At 42.7% G+C, this 14,666-nt stretch overlaps 2 protein-coding genes across 2 annotated transcripts in view; both read left to right on the top strand.

Annotated features, from left to right (window-relative positions):
• LOC102247425 (late cornified envelope protein 3D-like) overlaps window positions 1-246 on the top strand; it is an 18,398-nt gene extending 18,152 nt beyond the window's left edge. The window contains exon 3 of the mRNA XM_005880632.2: window positions 10-246. The gene's annotated coding sequence lies outside the window, so the exon portion shown is untranslated. The remainder of the gene's footprint in view (window positions 1-9) is intronic.
• The window catches only part of LOC102246811 (late cornified envelope protein 3D-like), a 16,843-nt gene extending 3,537 nt beyond the window's left edge, over window positions 1-13,306 (top strand). The window contains exons 3-4 of the mRNA XM_005880630.2: window positions 1,295-1,301; window positions 13,302-13,306. The gene's annotated coding sequence lies outside the window, so the exon portion shown is untranslated. The remainder of the gene's footprint in view (window positions 1-1,294; window positions 1,302-13,301) is intronic.
• The last annotated feature ends 1,360 nt before the right edge of the window (window positions 13,307-14,666 follow it).

The following is a 14,666-nucleotide window of genomic DNA, read 5'->3' as shown; positions in this document are numbered from 1 at the left end:
ACTTGAGAGGAGACAAAGTTCCAGGGACCAGCCTCTGCCTAGTGTGTGCCCTCTCAGCACCCGCATCTGTGCCCTTGGCCGGCGCTGAGGTGTCTCTGGAGAGCAGCTGAGAGCCTCAGTGGCTCCTTCTCTCCACACTCCAGGGCCCCACAGCGTGCCCACCTCCAGCTCTGCCAGAACCTGCACCATCTACCCCATCACCTGTGTGTGACCCTGTGAAAAAATAAAGTCTTTGTTTCCTCAGCACCATGAGGCTCTTTGACTTTGTTCCAACCCAGGTTGCTCTGGGAGTGTCTCCTCCCCTCTGTTTCTCAGGCCACCACTACCTTGGGGAAGAGGCAGATCCTGACTCTAGGCCAGAAAACACAGCAGTTCCATTTCCTGCTAAAGGGCCTGTGGGAACACTTTGTGTTGGGACAGGAGGAGGAAGGGTGCTGGTTTCAGCCCCACACCAATGAAAGGAAAAGATCCCCACAACATGATGTGGGAAAGGGTCTAACTCAAGCCTAGACTCTGCTGGAGGTGACTTCCGCCATCAGAATCCAGAAGGGATTCCAGGGTCCCCAACCACGAGCCAGGGACTGGGGAGGCAAAGAATGGGAAGCCTGGCCGGAAAAGAGGTTGAGAGACCAGGGGAGGAAAGAGAGGCCATGGGAGGATTATTAACTCAATTTCTTCAATGGGGATCTGGGGGAACAATGACGAGAGATAAAACTGAAGAGGTTGTAGATGCAGGGGAGACATTGGGCTCTAAAATATCTGATGTGAGAAAATTGGAAAGAAGAGAAACATGGAACTGGGAAATGGTGCTGGTTTTAAGAATAAAAATAATTATAAGATTAAATATTTCCTTAGCACTTTCATGAGCCAGGCAGGATCCCAGCTGTTTGGCATACGGTTCTTCAGTTAATCCTCCCAATAGCCCTCATTATCTCACATTGCAGACATGGAAACATCATCATCACACATTTTCTCAACTTGCTAGAAATCAATGCAACAAACATACTACCCTGATTTCCTTCAAAGTAATAGAATTCTCTCTAAATTACCTTCTTCTAGCCCAGCTCACTGTGTTTAATGTTGCTTTTTAAGTTTCTATCAGTAAGATTCCAAACCACATAGGTCATAATTGCAATAGGACCCCATCTGGGGAAGAGAGGTTGTCCCTGATTTTAGACAAAGTGATACCATCAACTGACCACATCCTGCTGGACCTAGCCCAGACGTCTATGCCTCCATGAAATCTCTTCTTCCCTGGCCCTCCACACACTCCCCGATCCCCGTGTCCGTACAGAAGCAGGGTCCCACTATCACACCTGTGAGTGTTTGCTTATCTACCTGTCTCCTCCCCTGGAAAGTGAGCCCTGAGGCGTCCAATTCCCCTCCCCCACACTCACATTTCTGTAATGCCTGTCCCTGCCCTGCCCACCCCTGATACTAACTTGCACTTAGGATGCTGTGCTGCCAGCTCTAACAGGACCAGAGCAACCTCGACAGGCGTGGTGGCCAGCAGCAGGCTGGCTGGAGCCCTGTGTGCTGATGGCTAGGCATCTGTGCTTCCAGACCTCACAAACCTCTGTGCTGGGATATGCCTCCACAGCCACCCAAAGGGACCCACATAGGCCCCAAAGCACAAGGACTGTTCAGAGGCCCTGAGGCCAGGGAAAGGCAGACCTGGGTCAAAGACAGTAATCAAGAAGGCGGATAAGCACAGAGATAAGACATCTACCACAACCGCAGCTCTGCCGACATCAGCTGGTTTTAAGGTCTCTGGCAGCTGTCTACGGGAGTGACCAGAGACACCTAGTGGCCAACTGTGGCCCCTGTTCCTCAGCCTTGCCCCAGAGACAGCTAGCTTCCAAATCAGTGGGGAGCTGCCCCAGCTGATGAAGCAATTAGCAGCTCCAGGAGGCAAAAGGTACCCAAAGTTTGAAAAGTTTATTTTTTTAAATCAACAAACAATAACCCTGGCTGAGTGGCTCCATCTGTTGGAATATCATCAGGTACACCAAAAGGTTGTGGGTTCGATTCCTTGTCAGAGCTTCTCTCACTGTTCTCTGATATTGTTGTTAAAAGGTCACTGGTGTTGTTGTTGTAAAAATAATAACAAATGTTAGCCCTGGCTGGTGTGGCTCAGTGGGTTGGAGCCACACCGGCCACGGGAAGGTCTTGGTTGGATTCCCGGTCAGGGCAGTCCCTGGGTTGCAAGTTCCCAGGTTCCATCACAGCCCTGGTCAGGTGCATGTGGGAGGGAACCAATCAATGTTTCTCTCTCACATCGATGTTTCTCTCTCTCTCCCTCCCTCCCCAGGCCAGTTCTCTAGAGAGTGAGGAGGGTGGGGCTAGGGGGTTAGGAAGAAACCCTTTGGTGATAATACCTTAGGATTTTACTCTCTCATACTTGTGCACTCTCCCAGTTAGGAAATTCGTAGTCTCTATTTTCTTCCTAGTTGTCAATACAACTTAAAATTACATTAAATTAGAAAGAAAAAAGCTAAACCTACAGGCATTTTAAACTCATGGATCACTTTATGAGATTTTATTGTTAAATGTTCCCAAACTACAATTGGGACTTAACAGGCTCTGCTATGTGGTTTTCTGAACTGTCACCAATAATTTCAAAACTGCTTTCCTCTTGTAAATGGTCCCACATTTGCCTGAAGGGTGATGCCATGAATACCACGTGAACCTCAGTTCCACATCACTAGGCAGTTGTTAGCAGAAAATGATAGCTCTAGGCCAGGGGTGGGCAACCCCTGGCACGCGTGCCAAACATGGCACACCAGTAACTTTTGCTTGGCACGCAAAACCCTCTCTTATAATCTTCCATTTACAATTTTTTTCTTAATATCGACTTTTTTATTTTTCAGATAAATTCAGTGTAGTTGCATCTTAGATAAATAAATAATTTTACATAACAAGTTATCTTAAAGACCATAGACATGGATTGACGAGAGAGGGGAAGAGCAATTTCTATGCCTCTGCCTTAACTCTCCCTGCCTTCCTAGATCCGACCAGTGTTTTGGTTTCATCCACATACGCTTGTGAATCTTTGTTCTCAGTGATGAATTTTGTTAAGTCTCGTAATAGGAGTAGCCTGACGGATGAAAGTAGTAGCTCGTGCATATCTCTGAAGGTCATGAAATATAAACCTGATGTAAAATCTCTGTCATCAGTGATGCAGCAGCAGAAGTCCCACTGATAATATCAAACGGAGTCATAAAGTTTTCTGTCGGACTATCAGTGTACATGTATACATTAAAAAATAAATGTATTTTTCATCATCATATACTGTGTTTTTGTCGCTTGAATGAATTTTATTATTTCTTCAAGGTTCTTCACACATATGTACACCTTAAGAGATATCAAGTAGGCATAACATGTTCTCAAAAAATTAGGGTTGGCACGCAGAAGAATTTTGAGTCAGAGATTTTGCTGGTTTTGGCATGCACTCACAAAAAGGTTGCCCACCCCTCCTCTAGGCGGTAATTTGTTTCCCTAACAACACACACACACACACACACACACACACACACACACACACACTCACACATACCAGTATTTACCTATGTGCTTTTCTAGCTCCAGACACTAAGCGTCACTTGGAGTCCAGAAATAATTGGCATACTTATTTCACATAATTCTAGAGTAGGTGGAGTAATCCACTGAAGCAAGCAGTCTGTTTAGGTTGATGTCTAGCAAAGGGTGACCAGATGGCTGTATCTCCTTGATGTAATTCTTTAGGTTGTCTGTAGGGGGTGGTGTGGGACAAGGGAAGGAACCCGGGATGGGAATCCAGTGCTCTAAGCTTAAACAGAGCAATGCAGCTTCCTCTCTTATGGAGACAATAACAATAATAATCCGTGTCTGCCTACACAGCGGTGCTGAAAATCAGATTAAGAGTTAAAGAAACTGGCCCTAACAGGTTTGGCTCAGTGGATAGAGCGTTGGACTGCGGATTGAAGGGTCCCAGGTTCGATTCCGGTCAAGGGCATGTACCTTGGTTACGGGCACATCCCCAGTGGGGAGTGTGCAGGAGGCAGCTGATCGATGTTTCTAACTCTCTATCCCTCTGCCTTCCTCTCTGTAAAAAATCAATAAAATATTTTTTTTAAAAAAGAGTTAAAGAAACTGTGGGCTAAACTCCAAATTGATAAAAATGACTATGTATGAAAGAGATGGGACAGGAAAAAATGCTGGACTTTGTTTTAGAGTTTTGACTTCAGAATAATGTAAATTTTTAACACATGAATAAAAACAAAAGTATTAAATTTAAAAATTTCTAAACAGTGAAAACAAACTAATAAATGTATGTAACTGTATATGAAGTAGGTAATATAACTACAATGAGAAAAGAGTTATTTCAAGTCGTTTTAAAGCAGTATTCTGACTACATCTCTATTCCAAGGACAAAAAAAGTTTCAAAGAAACCTTACATAGCATTGGATGGTCTTATTAATAGTAGTAATAGTGGCATTCGCATTTGGAAAATGTTATTGCTATATTGCAAGATAAAACAAAAAAAAGGCCAAAATTTTCCATGTAAGAGGGAAAAGTTCAGAAATAATATAAAGGAAGGATATATCCCAAAATGTTAATTTAAATGGAAATATCATTTTTCATTCATGATATTTTTCTTTAAAAAATGGATTTCCTGGTGTTGTCTATGAGGATACCTTGCAGCAATAAAAGCTTAGTAGTATTTTTCATCCATGCTGCCCATATTATGGTTTCTAAATACCATGTCCCACTCAAAGAAAGCAGGAGTCCTTAGAGAAATGCTTGAGGCTAGATCTGAGGCAGGCGATGCACAGGATGGCCCTTATTTTACTAGAAAGCAAAGAAGCTATGGCAGAGGCTGTGTCAAAAAAGACACAGGAAGCTTAAAAAAAGGAAAATTTGAAAATCAAAAGCAATAATCGTTGCAGTTGAGCAAGACGCATCAAAAAATAGAAAAATCCATGAGTTCATAATGACACTTCCTTTTAAAAAAAAAATGGTTATCCTTGTGGTCAGGTGGCTCAGTTGGTTGGAGCGTCATCCTGTACACCCAAAGGTTGCGGGTTTAATCCCCGCAGGAAGCTTAAAAAAAGGAAAATTTGAAAATCAAAAGCAATAATCGTTGCAGTTGAGCAAGACGCATCAAAAAATAGAAAAATCCATGAGTTCATAATGACACTTCCTTTTAAAAAAAAAATGGTTATCCTTGTGGTCAGGTGGCTCAGTTGGTTGGAGCGTCATCCTGTACACCAAAAGGTTGCGGGTTTAATCCCCCGATAGAGCACATATGGGAGGCAACTAATTGATGTTTCTGTCTCACATCGATGTTTCTCTCTCTCTCTCTCTCTCTCTCTCTCTCTCTCTCTCTCTCTCTCTCTCTCTCTCTCTCTCTCTCTCTCTCTCTCTCTCTCTCTCTCTCTCTCTCTCTCTCACACACACACACACACACACACACACTTGAATTTAATTCAAGCTTCCAGATCTGATGACCAGTTTATAAGAAATACTGGGGAATATAAGGATATCACAAGAAAGTTAAATGACACCAGGAAGAAGCAATCCAATGAGATCAAAATATGAGAAATTCTTCAAGCTGAATAATCTGTTTCTTTAAAAAGTAAATGATGTTTCCAGATCTTGGCTATTGTAAATAATGTTGCTATGAACGTAGGAGTGCATATATGCTTTCGAATTGGTGTTTTGGGATTCTTAGGATATATTCCCAGAAGTGGGATTGCTGGATCAAGCTGCAGTTCCATTTTTAATTTTTTGAGGCTCCATACTGCTGTTTTCCACAGTGGCTGCACCAGTCTGCATTCCCACCAGCAGTGCACGAGGGTTCCTTTTTGCACATCCTCACCAGCACTTGTTGTTTGTTGATTTATTGATGGCAATCATTCTGGCAGGTGTGAGATGATACCTCATTGTGGTTTTAATTTGCATCTCTCTGATGATTAGCGAAGCTGAGCATTTTTTTCATACGTCTGTTGGCCATTTGTATATCCTCTTTGGAGATGCATCTATTCAGGTCCTTTGCCTATTTTTTAATTGGATTGTTTGTCTTCCTGGTGTTGAGTTGAGTGTCTCATTGGCAAATATGTTCTCCCATACAGTGGGTTTTCTTTTTATTTTGTTGATGGTTTCTTTTGGTGTGCAGAAGCTTTATAGAAACAGAGGCATGGATTCATGAAACAGACTGACAGCTATCAGAGGGGTGGGGGAGAAGGTGGGACTGGATGAGAGAAAGTGAAGGCATTAGCCAAAGAACATATGCAAAACCCATAGGCACATACAACAGTGTGGTGAGGGCCAGAGGGAAGGGTGGGCGTGGCCTGGGTGGAGGTGGACAAAGGTAGGGAGGGTAGGGACATCTATAATAGTATAAACAATAAAAAATAAAGTTAAAAAAAGTAAATAATGTGAAAGAGGAGGGTGACTGCTACAGATTAGAAGAAATTTAAGAGACATAGCAATCAAATGTGTGGTCCTTGTTTGCATCCTGATTCAAAAGACCAACTTTAAAGCCACATTTTTTAGACATTTGTGGAAATGTGACCATGAGTGAGGTGCCATATGATTTAAAGAAATATTGTTAATTGTTAGGAATAGTAATGACATTGAAGTCATGGAAGAAAGAGAAATGCTCATGTATTCAAGATACATACTCTGGCATGTATGGTGGGGGGGCGGGGAATGTGAAGTGTGGGCTTTGCTTTAAAAATGGTCCAGAAAAAAAATGTTAGTGTGTATGTATGTTGACTTGGGGTGCAGTGCAGGGTGGGGGGCAGGGAATGAAATAATATCAACAAAATGTTTTGTTTTGTTTTATCTGAATGTTGGGTAATTGAGACTGACTACCCTATTCTATCTCTGTTTGTGCAGATTTGAAATTAGGGCCAAAGAGTAGAAGAACCCTCTACACCCTGGTGGGAGGAGGGCTTACTACAAAATGTAGCAATTCCACTCCTATAGGTTCATCTAAGGTTCACCCTGTGGCTATGTGGCACGTACATCTCCCCTGCCTAAATTACAGACTCGACCCTATCACTTTCCATCTCATTACCTTGCTTTGTTGTCTTCACAATGATTAACACTATTTGTGAATATCTTATCTGTGGTCTGTTTGTTTATTTTCAATCTCCCTGTCCCCCTCCAGAGGTTAACGTGAGGGCAGGAACTCTATCCCCCATTCTGAACCCGCAGCACCTAGTATAGTGCTAGGCACAGTTAAGGTGCTTGGTAAATATTTGTTGAATGAATAAATGAAGTGCATTATAGCATATTTAATTATAGTAACAAATCAAAGCAAGACAGTGCCCAGCATAAAGAGTTGGTTAAATAAGCAGTGAACTATCCATAAAATGGAAAACTACTCTGGCATGAAAAATATGATGTGAATGAGTGTTTATTGTCATGAAAACATGCTATAATATACCATTGGGTGAAAAGTTCAAATAAAAAATAGCATTCGTAATCTGAATTTGTTAAAAGAAAAGAAAGTTTGCATAGAGAAAGATCTGGAGAAATACACGACCAGGTGGAAAAATGAGTGTGGTTGATGGTAGAATTATGAGTTGCTTCATTTTCATTTATTTATATTTATATATTTCTACAGTGAACACAATTATTCAATAATTTTTAAAAGTTACATAAACATTAAAAACTTAATACAAAGATTTTCTAACAAATTAAAATTTCCAAAATGAAATAAACTATCCTGTGAGGCAGGTTATTAGAAAAGGGACTTTGCTCATACATTAAATGAGCAATCCTACTACACGCTCCCTAATAATCCTTTCAAAAGTTAGAGATACTGTGAATTTTGGACTATTTACCCTAATACATATATTTAACTAAACAGGTAGTACGTGCATCATTTCTACTTTATTATTAATTGTGAATTCGATGAGGAATGGATATAATGTCAGAAATGAGTCCATGCATTTTTTATACGTTTCTGAACTGGGTGGAGTGTAGGATTAATTTGCTGCTTTGGACTAAGAATGCGCCACACCTTAATGTAATTTCTGATGAGTACAAGTACAAAGCAAGGATTAAATTATAGCGTTTATGCTGTCAACAATCAATCAACAATTGTTTTTTAATAATTCCTATATTCAAGTCATAGTGCTGAGTGGACAGGGAAACACCAAGACATATAGAGCCCAACCACTGTCCTCAAGAGTCTTAGAGTCTAGCAGTTGTATAAGAAATCTGCCTGGCTTAAGAATGGAATGAGAATCAACAGTTGGTCCCTGGGTTTGGCTTCCCTTTGAGGTTCTTTTGAATCAAGTACCACTGCTCCTTCCACAATAGTTGCCAGGGCAGACTTGGCCCCAAGAAGAGCAAACATTATTTCCCTAGATTTCCCTCGGCACCGCTGAGACAGACAGGAAATTTCAAAGAACCAACTACTGGTTCTGGCCATATTGTTTATTAGATAACTTTAAAATCTTTATGCTATAACTATCTCAAGTGTTAGATAAAATACAGTAAATATTCTTTTGATTCATACCTATGCTTGCAAGCAAGTAAGAAAAATTCCCAAGTTCCATAATTGAAGGAAGACTTGAAAACCAAAACCAGAACAGTCCTTTTCTGGGGTTTGAGATTGGAGGTCGAATGTCCTGAAGAGAAAGAGACAGCACTAGATACAATAAAGGAGACATCCTTAGTGAAAAAGGTGGACCAGAAAAGTTACCATACGACACAAGGAAGCTTGTCTGGCTGAGTGTGGGCTCATGAGGAGTGGGGAGAAAATAAACTTTAAAATTAATAACCAAAGGTCTGTGCCTCACATCGGTTTGCTGTTCATCCAGAATATACTTTCACAGGGGTCGCCTAAGACCATCGGAAAATACATATATAATTACATATTGTTTTTGTGATTAATCACTATGCTTTAATTATGTTCAATTTGTAACAATGAAAATACATCCTGCATATCAGATATTTACATTACGATTCATAACAGTAGCAAAATTACAGTTATGAAGTAACAACGAAAATAATTTTATGGTTGGGGGTCACCACAACGCGAGGAACTGTATTAAAGGGTCGCGGCATTAGGAAGGTTGAGAACCACTGATCTAGAGGGACTTGTCTTCAGCATAAGCTACATAGGATACCCACAATAAAGTTCCACTGAAGATGAATTCATGTTGTATTGTTTTCTTGCGTGTTTTGTAATTTTGAATTATGAGTTCATCTTCAGTGAAAGTCAACATATTCTATAAAAGGTAGGATTAGACTACCAAGAATTTTCAGGTTAAAGAACCAGCTGGCCCTCAATAAAAGTATGAGGAATGAGTAAACGAAGGTGATTTCTCTAAAAATAGCAAGTCAGACAGCTATGGGCTGAACCTAAGTTATGTACAGATTTAGAAGTCTAGCTAGGAAAGAGAATAGCAGAGAAGAAAATATAAAAGAAAAAGTCCGAAGAATCAGACAGAACACACCGAGGGGAGTGCAGTATCACAAAGAGAGGGGCAGAAGCTAACCAACAGTGGGCAACGCTGCACCGACAGCTAGGATCCTGGGAATGAAGAAAGACCATTGGATGCAATGCCTGAGAGATGACTTGGCTACTGGAGTAAGATCATCAGGCAGGCCCTAGCTGATTTGGCTCAGTGGATAGAGCATCGGCCTTCGGACTGAAGGGTCCCAGGTTCGATTCTGGTCAAGGGCACATACCTGGGTTGTGGGCTGGATCCTAGTGGGGGGCGTGCAGGAGGCAGCTGATCAATGATTCTCTCTCAGCATTGATGTTTCTCGCTCTCCCTCTCCCTTCCACTCTGAAATCAATATATATATTGAAAAAAAGATCAGCAGGCATATGGGACAATTCCAGAGGGATTAGGAAGATTTAAGTAAAGGATAAAACAATGAATGGCACTCTTTGAAGTTTAGGGAAGAGACTAAGAGAGAAGATCGGTGAGCATAGTAACTGGAGATGAAGTTAACGCCCCCATTTTTAAGCTAAGGTAACTTTAGTCTGATTGAAAACATGGGAGAGAGACGTAACGAGCGCCAAAATGTCATGGCTCACCATGCCTCCAGGATAAAGTTCCAGGAGCTGTGGGTAGGTGCACAAGGTCCTGCCTTATCTATTCCCTGACCAGCTGTATAATCTCACCTGCCTTAGCTTCCTTGTGCACCAGACACGCAAAATTGTTTGCTACAAAATACGTACTCATCTCTCTGACCTTTGCACTTAAGGCTGTTTGCTTTAACTGAAACATTTTTTTCTATCTTCCCAGCCTGGCCAACTCCCAGGTCTTCTTAAGGACTAAGTTCAAACAACACCTTTTGCCTCAGCTGGATGAGTGGCCCCCTCTCTGTGGAGCTGGCTTCATGTGTGTGCTGACTTCAAGCATTTATCAAATTACACTGTATTATGACATTTTACTCATTCTCCCTCGAGACTACTGGAGAAGAGTTACTTGCTTGTTTCATACAGAACTGATCAATAAGTTTTTAGTTAATGAGAGATTTGAGTTATAAATGAACAGAAAATCACCAAGGGGAGGGGGGGGTGGAGAAAGGAGGTTAGTTTCTGACTTTCAGGTGTGTGTAATCACACTTTATACACAGAGAATGGCCTTTGAACACAGAAGTTTCCAAGCATGCCAAGCTGATGCGGCTCCATTATTGGCAATTGAACGAGTATCTCCTTAAGAATGAGATAGAGCATTAAATGAGACACGTTAGGAGCCATAGCTCTTGCCCTGATGCAATGTCTGTAAGAGACGAGGGGACACTTGCTTTTCTAGATTGGACACATTCTGAGGCCAGCTGGCATATTTCAGATTTAGCAGAGCCAGCTCACTCTGAGCTGCTGCAGAGTCATCCAAAGAAAAGAGGATGTTGTCCTTACTAACCATGAATGCCAGTGTTCCTGTCCAACCTGTTCCACCCGGTTAAAATGAAACTGCTATCCCGCCAGATGCAATCTCCTACTATAACTGTTTGATGGTTTAAAGAAACCAAGATGGATCATGTAAAGGGAAGGAAGAACCTGTGTGACTAATTTGATTTGCGTGACATCGTTTAGCTTCTGCAGTTCTGCACGATCCTGGCTCTCTTCCGCCTGAATTTCTAGAACCTGAGACCCCAAAAGAGCCTTATCTAGTCCAAATCATTGGGTAGTTTCTCCGACTTCATCATCTTTGCCCTCTTCACTTGGAACTCCACTTCTTCCTAACTGCCCAATGTCTTCTTCAATTTAATCTTGACTTTCTGTTATGCCCATTCACTCATTCATTCATCCATTCATTCATTCATATATTTATTAAGTGCCTTTGATGTCCCAGTCTCTATTTTTCACCATGAGGTTACTGCAGTGAGCAAAGGCAGGCCAAGTCTCTCAATCACTTTCACAGACTAGGTGGGACCATATCCATTCCCAAGGATTTGACTCGAACGTCTACATGACTTATTGCTATGTGTTTATCTAAATTTTCAAGGGTCTGTCTGGAGTCCCAGCCCCATGTCCTGTCTCATGGTCATGTCTTGCCAGTACCTCAAATTCCATGTGTCTTGAGCTGAACTTGCCCTCTTCCTCTCCACACCAGTTTTTTTCTCCTGACATCTCTGTTTCGTCAATGGTATCTTCATTTCCCCGTCACCAGGCACAAAATCTCAGAAACACCCAACTGCTTCCTTTTCCTCAGGCCCAATACATCACCCAGTTCTGTCTATTCTTCCTTCTGAATAAATGCTTTTCATGTATGTCATTTCCTTTCCTTACTCACTGCCATGTACTGAGTTCAGATTCCCATTTCAAGCCTGGACCATTGTGTCTCCTCATTGTGTATTCTCTCCATTCACTTCTTCCTCTAGTCTAGAGCATCCTAATCATCGCTGCCTAATTAAACTTAGGGTCATCTAAGAGAGTACTATAGGTGTTATACAGACCAACTTCTATCTTTCTAAAGCACTTCTTTCAAAACTTCTTTCTAAAGTACTTATTTTCCTACCATCACATCCACAAACATAATACAATTTCAGCTCCTTGGTTTGGCTCTCAAAACCATCCATAATCTGCCCTCCTCTCTCCCTCTCTGAGAATGGCCTTTCTACACCACTACCTCCCCCTTGGGTATCCTTCCTCATCCCTCTGTCTAAGCTTGAAACTTCTCCCCGTCTTCCCAGAAATGCATATTATAGCCCAGTGTTCAGAACAGTGGTTTTAGAATCAGACACACCCAGTTCAAAACCCTGTTCGCCAATCACAAGTTGTGAAAACTTGGGACCTAACAGCTCTACATCTCAGGTTTCTTATCCTTTAAAAGTGTGGGGAAAAGGCTACCTTGCGGGAGAGTTGTGAAGATTGAGTGAAATTATGCCCAGTTCATAATTCACGATCGATCTCACTACCAAATCTGTGCGCCAAGCAGCTGGAATTCCAAGCATTTTCCCTAAGAAACAAAGTCCCTAATGGGCCCAAAGTAACATCTCTTAAACATCTGTAGCCTCAGGCTTCCAGCCAGGCAGGAACCTCATAACCATGTGCTTTTCTTCTCTGCAGGATGGTTCCCACCTTTTCTGCTCAAATGTTGCCTCAGAGACTCCTTCCCCGGTCTTCGTTTAAAATCCCCATACACCTTCACTTAATCTCTATACCCCTGTCTTCCTTATTGTCGTCACAGCCCTTTTCACCATGTGAGATAATCTTTCTTGCTCACTTTCCTGTCTGCCTGCAGCCCCAAGACCTCCAGGGTCTGGGTGTCATTTCTCATTGTGTCTCACCAGGAGCAGCATCTGATGGAGTCGAATCAAGCGTAACCGCATGAAGCTCTGCCTCTCTGAAGTGTCTCCACCCTTCAGACCCAGCTCAGATCCCTCCTCCCATGAAGTCTTGTGAACAACTCAGCCCAAAGTAACTTGTCCCCATTTGAAGTCCTGTAACAGATCATCTCAATTCGGTTGAGTCCCTATAGCCATCGTCTATGCCATGTTCTGGTACTTCTTGTGTTTGTATGTATTTGTAGGTGTTGTATGTATCTGTATGTGACATTATTTCTTACATGTGATATCATTCATACCTTGTATGATCATTTGCCATGTTTTTCAAATCAGACTATAAACTCCTTGAGGTCAAGAACTACTTTTGTGCATCCCCTCGAATTGTTTAGCACAATACTTTACATGTGATGTGCTAACAAATATTCGTTTATGTATTGACCTCTAATGTGTACCTGGCACCATTTTAGGGGCTAGGGGTGTAATGACGAGCACAGCATTATCCCTAAGTAATTAATCCGGTGACATTCAATTATCACGGTGTCTAGATTACAAAGAGGAGGTTCTTGGCTCTCTTGGGAGACATTAGAAAGCCTCGTCCAATCGAAGACTGTCACTTGTTGCCTGGACAACCTCGGGTGGGTCACTTAAACTCTCAGAGCCTCTCTCAATCTGTTATATGAAATGATAATACTTGTCTTGCAGAATTGTAATAGATATCTGTGAAAACACCGTATAAGCTGCTAAGTTCTATACAAATATCAGTTGTTACTATTACCACTATAATAACATAATTTAAGCTGAAACTGGAGCCATCATGAACAAAATACATTCGAGATTACTGTCACTATCTTATTAAGAATAACATATTAACCAACAAGAATAGACACCTGATAAACTTGATTCTGCCTGCCACTGTGTACTGGGTGACCACCTCTGAGTAGGACTTCACGTTGCCAAATTCCCCCTAAGCTCCAGCACTCTGAGGGGTGACTGCTCCCACCTCGGAGGGAACCCTGTGCCATGCCTACAGCGCACCTGCTGCTGGAAATGAGGAAAGCTCTAGAACCACGAGCAGAGAGCTCTAGCCCATCCCAAGTAGCTTTCTAGGTGTCTACAATCAAACTCTTGTTGGAATGCCCAAATCTCTCTCATCAAAGCCTCCCTGTGGTGGCCTGCTGGGGTACGAGAGCCTGGCGGTACCACCATCCGGGGTCAGCCACTTGATCAATATCAACGTGCCTCTCGTACAAGGGTGTGCACTTCCATTCAGATTCACGTGTCTCTCGTCTTTCTTTCCCAAAACTCAGGCCTCAGCTTCCTGCTTAAGGGTCATCCCCAACCCTCAGTTGGCTTTCCAGTCGGTCGTGAGTCAGGCGGTGCCTCCTTCCCGCCTCACGCGCCACCACGTCCCAGGGCCTGTTGTTTCAACACGTGTCACTTGTGGGAGAGGCAGGCCCACGGGTGACATCATCTGTTTACAAACAGCTTCCACAGATCACCTCCCACTGGGAATCAGAGAACCTCAGAGATGGCAGGAAGGGCCCCTCCCACCCAGAGCAGGACTTCCCTTCGGAGCCTCCCTGACCGGGGTCATTTGGCCTCAACGTTAAACATCCCGGGTGAATGGATGGAGCGTGGCTGACCTCACCTCTGTGCACATACCTTTGGTTGGGTGGATGCCATGACAGAGCTTGGCAGTCACTGGGTCACTGACGTAACAGTAGCCAAAGAAGCCAAGCTCCAATTTCCTAAGAGCCTGGGTGTGCCCGCAGAGGCCTGCGTGGCCCTGCCCCTGGGTAGTGGTGATTCCTGAGCAGTAGACTATGACACTCTGAGTCTGTGACCATGGACTTTGGAATCAGTCAGACCCCCATTCAAATCTCATCTCCCTCACTCGCCATCTGGGGGCCTTGCACATA

Source organism: Myotis brandtii, unplaced genomic scaffold, assembly GCF_000412655.1.
Source record: "Myotis brandtii unplaced genomic scaffold, ASM41265v1 scaffold643, whole genome shotgun sequence".
Lineage (NCBI taxonomy): Eukaryota > Metazoa > Chordata > Mammalia > Chiroptera > Vespertilionidae > Myotis > Myotis brandtii.
Note: the sequence above shows the minus strand (reverse complement) of the source record. Positions and strands in the feature narration are given on the sequence as shown.